This window comes from Eptesicus fuscus, chromosome 17 (assembly GCF_027574615.1).
Source record: "Eptesicus fuscus isolate TK198812 chromosome 17, DD_ASM_mEF_20220401, whole genome shotgun sequence".
Classification (NCBI taxonomy): domain Eukaryota; kingdom Metazoa; phylum Chordata; class Mammalia; order Chiroptera; family Vespertilionidae; genus Eptesicus; species Eptesicus fuscus.
In genome coordinates this window covers 8,631,125-8,637,124 of record NC_072489.1, presented here as the reverse complement: position 1 = coordinate 8,637,124, position 6,000 = coordinate 8,631,125, and the positions used below count along the sequence as shown (strand labels likewise).

Sequence of the window (6,000 nt, the reverse complement as noted above, 5' to 3'; positions counted from 1 at the left end):
TTTTATCCACTCATCTACTGATGGGCATTTTGGAGGTTTCTAGATCTTGGCTATGGTAAACATCACTGCATAGAATCTTTATGTGTCTCGAAGAGGGTAAAACAATCAATCATTCATGTTATGCTAAACTTAACAACTGTTGAGAATAATTCCGTAAGAAGTGCACTAAGGATGGATTGTGTGTGGGAAAAAAGAAATGGAGAATGGAAAAGGAGTAGAGATTGTGCAATGCAGCCATGAAAAAGGCACAGAACCGTGGCCCAAAGGCCAGCCAGACACTGGAGAGTTGTGCTCAGGTGAGTGTCAGAGGACTGACTGAGCCAGGTCAGCATAACTTGCTGAGGTCTAATGGGTCATGGTGCAATGTTCATGGCAGAACATGTTCATGGTGGAGTCCCTGTGTGCATGGAGAATCTCCAGATGTGGGCTGCGCTAATATGGCTAAATTAAGTTTCCCCAAACTAACCTCTTTTTTCATGTCAAGTATTCAATGTACTTTGTATTTTGAACTATAAAATGCCTGGGTGGCAGGTCCAAAAAACAAAATTACTGTAACAAAATACTGAAAACTGAGGTAAAAAAAATCTTCTAAAGAATCATTTTACCCATACCCCTACCCAAACTTCCTTGTCAAATCATCTGACACTCCCAACTCTCAGGAAGTCTGTTCTGCATCGCTGGGTGGGTTGGTTTCTTCTCTTGACCTCCTCCGGCCATATTTGATAGGGAAGGTGGTTGTGGAATCAACTTAAGAGAAGCATAAAAGAAGCTCTGAAGACATTTTTCTTTTGGCTCTAAAAATACTCTCCATTAAATCTGTACATTTCCCAAAATCATATTGCCTCCCTCCCCTCCTCCCTGTCAAAGCCACCCTTTATCAACAGACCCACTTGCTTGGGAACTGGCAGCTGAAACTAGAAATGCATGAGATTCTAAGCCCCATTAGCTGGAGCAGCCAGACATTTAATAATATCTGTCGTTTTAACTTTGTTCTCTGGTTCTCAGCATGTCTGACATAAGAAAAAAAACGGTGGAATGGAATTTTAAAATAGACAAGCATGATGTATTGTACAGACATACTGTGGAAGTGCACCTGGTTTGATATCTCCTGTAAAATTTCAGTTAACTTTAGAAAGTCCAACCTAAAATATATCTCAGGAATGTGCCATTTAACATAGAATTTGAAAGCATAAAGACTTTAATTGATTTTTCAGTTTGGTTTGTAATACTTAATCCTATATAATAAAAGCCCAGTGACCAAAACAGTGGAATGACCAGAATGACCAGAGACCAGGGCGATCAGGCAGGCAGGCGAGTGGTTAGGGGCAATGAGGCAGGCAGGCAGAGGTAGTTAGGGGCAATCAGGCAGGCAGGTAGGCAGTTAGGAGCCAGAGGCCCCAGATTGCGATAGGGATGCCCCAGATTGCAAGACGGTGCAGTCTGGGCTGAGGGACGGCCCCCCATGCACAAATTTTGTGCACCAGGCCTCTAGTCTTTAATAAGAAAATGACACTTATTAACTATGAATTTTAAAAATCTTGAATAAAAATACAGAACAACAAAGTAAAAAGTATAGAAAGTAAAATAAACAGAAATTTGTCTATTGTCTAAGAAAGTAGTGTGAATATTTCAAATTCATGTTTTTAAAATCATATAATATATGAATTATGAACACCTAAATTTTATGTAAAATTAGTATACAATGAATTGCAAAATATATCATTGCTGAAATGTAAGTTGATTTCACTATTTTTAAAAGCTATTTAGGAATACTTAAAACTAGAAATGTTTGTACCCATATCCACTATTTTCACTACCAAAAACCATTTATAAGAAAATAATAAAGATGTTCATAGAGATTCAATATTTAATAACATTTATAATAGCAAATAATTTATAAATATTTTTAAAATCTCAAGTTAAAATAGTATGATTATGTTTTATAAATATATGAACAAAACATTGGATGTGTACCAAGTTTAATGGTAAACTTTTATAAATATTTTAATAATCCCAAGGTAAAATAGTATGATTATATTTTGCAAACACATAAATATATGCACATATACTAAAACATTGGAAATGTACAAAAGGTTAAGAGTTCTCACAACTAGGTGGTAAGATTACAGGTTTCTCATATTCTATTATAGTTTTCAGTATTTTAATAAGCATAAACAAAATCTATAATTTAAAAAATTTAAAACAAAAAATAATCACATAGGTGATGAAAAGGCATTTGAAATGGTTTTAAAGATAATATATTCCTTAATTAGGTGGTTGATACTTGAGTATTTGTTTTTATGATGATGATGATGGTTTTTATGATTACATGTATTACATAAAGTGCTTGAAGCAATTTATAATATTTTTGGGAAATGTCATTTCATGCAAAACTCATCACTCTTCTATTTAAAATTAAGCCATCTGCAAAATTAGTAGAAAATGTGTATGTCCTTGAAAGTAATATTATAATTAATATATCAAGTATTATTTTTGAAATATTAAATATTGTTTAAAAGTATCCTATATAATAAAAGGCTAATATGCAAATCGACCAAAGGGCAGAACAACCAGTGGCTATGATGTGCACTGACCACCAGGGGGTAGACATTCAATGCAGGATCTGCTCTCTGGTGGTCAGTGTGCTCCCATAAGGGGAGCACCGCTCAGCCAGAAGCCAGGCTCATGGCTGGCAGGGAGCAGGCCTAAGCCAGCAGTCGGACATCCCCCAAGAGCTCCTGGATTGTGAGAGGGCACAGCCTGGGCTGAGGGACCCCCCCTGAGTGTATGAATTTCTTGCACCAGGCCTCTAGTAGTTAATAATACTATATAGCATATTTGAAAGTTGCTAAGAGAGTAAACCTTAAAAGTCCTCATCACAGGAAAAATATTTGTGTTGTAACTGTATATGATGTCTCAGAGGTTAACTAGACTTATTGTGGTGATCATTTTGCAACATATGCAAATATTGAATCATGTTGTACACCTGAAACTAATATACTGTTATATGTCATTTATATCTCAATGAAAGTTTTTTTTTAAAAAATTATAAATGATATTGTCTCTCAAACCAAAATCTAGTTATGAAGAAAAAACAAAAATGGCTATTGTCTTCACTAATATTTATCAACACTTCAAGCAGACAAATGTAAAAATTAAAAAGTATTCATTATAAAAAAAGATAAAGAAAAGTTTTTAGTACTGCTGATGCTATTAATATGTACCTTAGAAATGCAAGAGAATTAGTTGAAAAATTCTTATAAAAGAAAACCAGTAAAGTGTGTGTTGGTTGGCTCAGTTGGTCCCCTACATCAAAAATGTTGCCCTTGGGTTCCAGGTCAGGGCACATACCTAGGTCTCGGGTTCATCCCTAGTTAGGGCACATATGGGAGGCAACTGATCAACATTTCTTTCTCAAATCTCTCTCTCTTTCTCTTTCTCTCTCTTTAAAGTTAATAAAAAACATATCAGGTGAGGATAAGAAGAAAAAAAAGAAAGAACATCAATAAGAAAATTTGTTGATTTGGTTGGTTAAAATTTTAATGATATCCCTGGCCAGAGTGACTCAGTTAGTTGGGTGTCATCCCAGGCACAGAAGGGACTAGGGCTTGATCCCCTGGCAGGAAACACACAGGAGGCAACCAATCAATGCTTTGCTCTCACATCAATGTTTCTCTCTCTCTCTCCCTCTCCCTTCCTTTCTCTCTAAAAATCAATAAAATATATTTTTTAAATGTAATATCATAATATTGGTGATCTTCCTGTGTGTCAACACTAATTAGTTAGAAATTATGGTGCAAGGCAGAAGACTTTATGATATTCGAAATTGGTCATGGTAAGTACTATAATAGTTTTTCTGAGTTTTTTGGTTTGCCTAGAGTTTTGGTAGAGGAATTGCAGGATAACAAATGCCAATGAAGTTTTGGCTGTTGGAAATTCCAGAGTCAGAAAATTTTTATAAACATGTAGATTACAAAAAAGCAATTTGTATTGATTTTGAGGAAAGAGGTGTTTTATTTTTTCATTTGTTTACTTGCTCTACTGAATTACTATCTAAATTATATTCACCTTGTACATTTGTTGTTCATTTGTTTTATGTTTTTATTATAGAAAATTTCCATTGTATACAAAATTAACCATACTAGTTTAATTAACCTCCAACTACCCAACATCCAGTTTTACAATTACCACCTTATGGCTAGTTTTGTTTTTCCTATACCCCTAACTACTTATCCCCCTTATGAAATTATTTTAAAGCAAATTACAGATATCATATTTTATCTGTACTTATTTCAGTAAAAAACAAGAATTCTGTTCTAGCATACCATTAGACCATTATTCAACTAAAAATAAAAGACAATATTTTTATACCATTAGATATCTAGTCAATTTGTCCGATGGATTTAGGTCTTAAATTTTAATAGTTTGAATTAGAATCTAAATAATCTATATGTGCTTCTCCCCAGTACTTCTCATTCTCTTGCAATTTTAAAAACATTTCTGTAGAGATTGTAAAGTGATTGTGTCATCAAAGTGTGAATTGATATGCTCCTCTGCCTTCTAAATAACATTTGGGTCAAGAGGTTTGACTGGATGCAGTTTCAATATTTTTGAGAGAGTAAAAATACTTAAAGGATGTATTTCTTCATCAAAGCATACATAATATATAGTTCTCACTTATTTTGTGATACTATAAGCCATTGAGAAACAATGCTTAGATCCACTAATAATTTATTAAGTGTGGCAAAATGGGGATAACTTAGTTTTATTACTTTTCTTCATGCATTGCCTGGGATGCTTCTATAAAGAACCTCCCCACTACCATTTGGTTATTTACTGGTATATTTTGAATTAAAAAATGTAGACAAATTTTCATTCTTTCCCATTAATTTCCTATGTTTCAAAATAATAATTTGATTAATTAGAATTCCCCCAAACTGACCAATTTATTTTTAGCTTACATTTTATAACATTACTTTTTAAACTCGAATGGATTTGGGTCCATAACTCTTAATATAAATCAATACATAAATTTCCCATTTTATGTCCTGCTTTTTTAAAATATGTGTTGTAATTAATTCTCCACCATTATTTATTGGACCAAGGTATAACTTTATAAAAGCTTCATCAAAGTAGATTTAGGCAATCTATCAATATTAAATATTTTCACAAAGATTTAATTATTAAACATATGATGGGATAAAAATTATTTAATGCAAACCTCTTAAGTCATTTCTTATTTATTCATTTTTAAAGAATAATCAGAGAACAGTTTGTCTCTAAATCAAATGTTATAAATAATTTATACCAAATGCAGTGTAAAATAATCAAATTTCCTTTAAGAAACTTTGTACCACTTTAAATTCTCAGGTGTAGGGATGAGAAATTTCTTGTTTTCCAGTATATAATCAATATATTATTTTTAATCAATGCAAAATGAAATATATGAAAAATAAGGTCACATGGTTAATACAAACATTGGTTACTCAACTAGCTAATTTTTCTGAGCCTTAATATTTCAGCTCTAATTGTGATTCCTTCCATAAATGTCTATGAACACTCATGATGGTACATGTACATATTCAAGTTGATACTAGATAAAGTTTAGGTCTTCTGGATACAATTCTGCACCCAATTTCAATGTGTGTGTGTGTGTTTTTCCCCACAACACCAAGCTGTTCAACACCAGTGAGGCATCTGCAATTCAACGCAATGCTGAGATTATAACATCAGATTTTAGGTTACGGGCTCAGTTCTATAAGACTGCCCTTCTCTTCAGCTGTTAATTGCAAATCCAGGTTGTTACCTGTGCTTCTGACCAAGTGGCTATAAATCAGAAGTTTTCAACCCCCTTCTTAGATTAAATTAGTTTGCTAGAGCAGCTCAGAGAATTCAGGAAACTGGTTTACTTACTAGATTACCACTTCATTACCAAGGATATTAAAGGATACAAATCAACAGCCAGATGAAAAGATACATAGGGCAAGGTATGGAAAAAAA

The 6,000-nt window shown here is 33.4% G+C and overlaps 1 pseudogene; it reads left to right on the top strand.

Annotated features, from left to right (window-relative positions):
- The first annotated feature begins 236 nt into the window (after positions 1 to 236).
- LOC103292913 (histone chaperone ASF1B-like) overlaps positions 237 to 6,000 on the top strand; it is a 35,490-nt pseudogene continuing 29,726 nt past the window's right edge.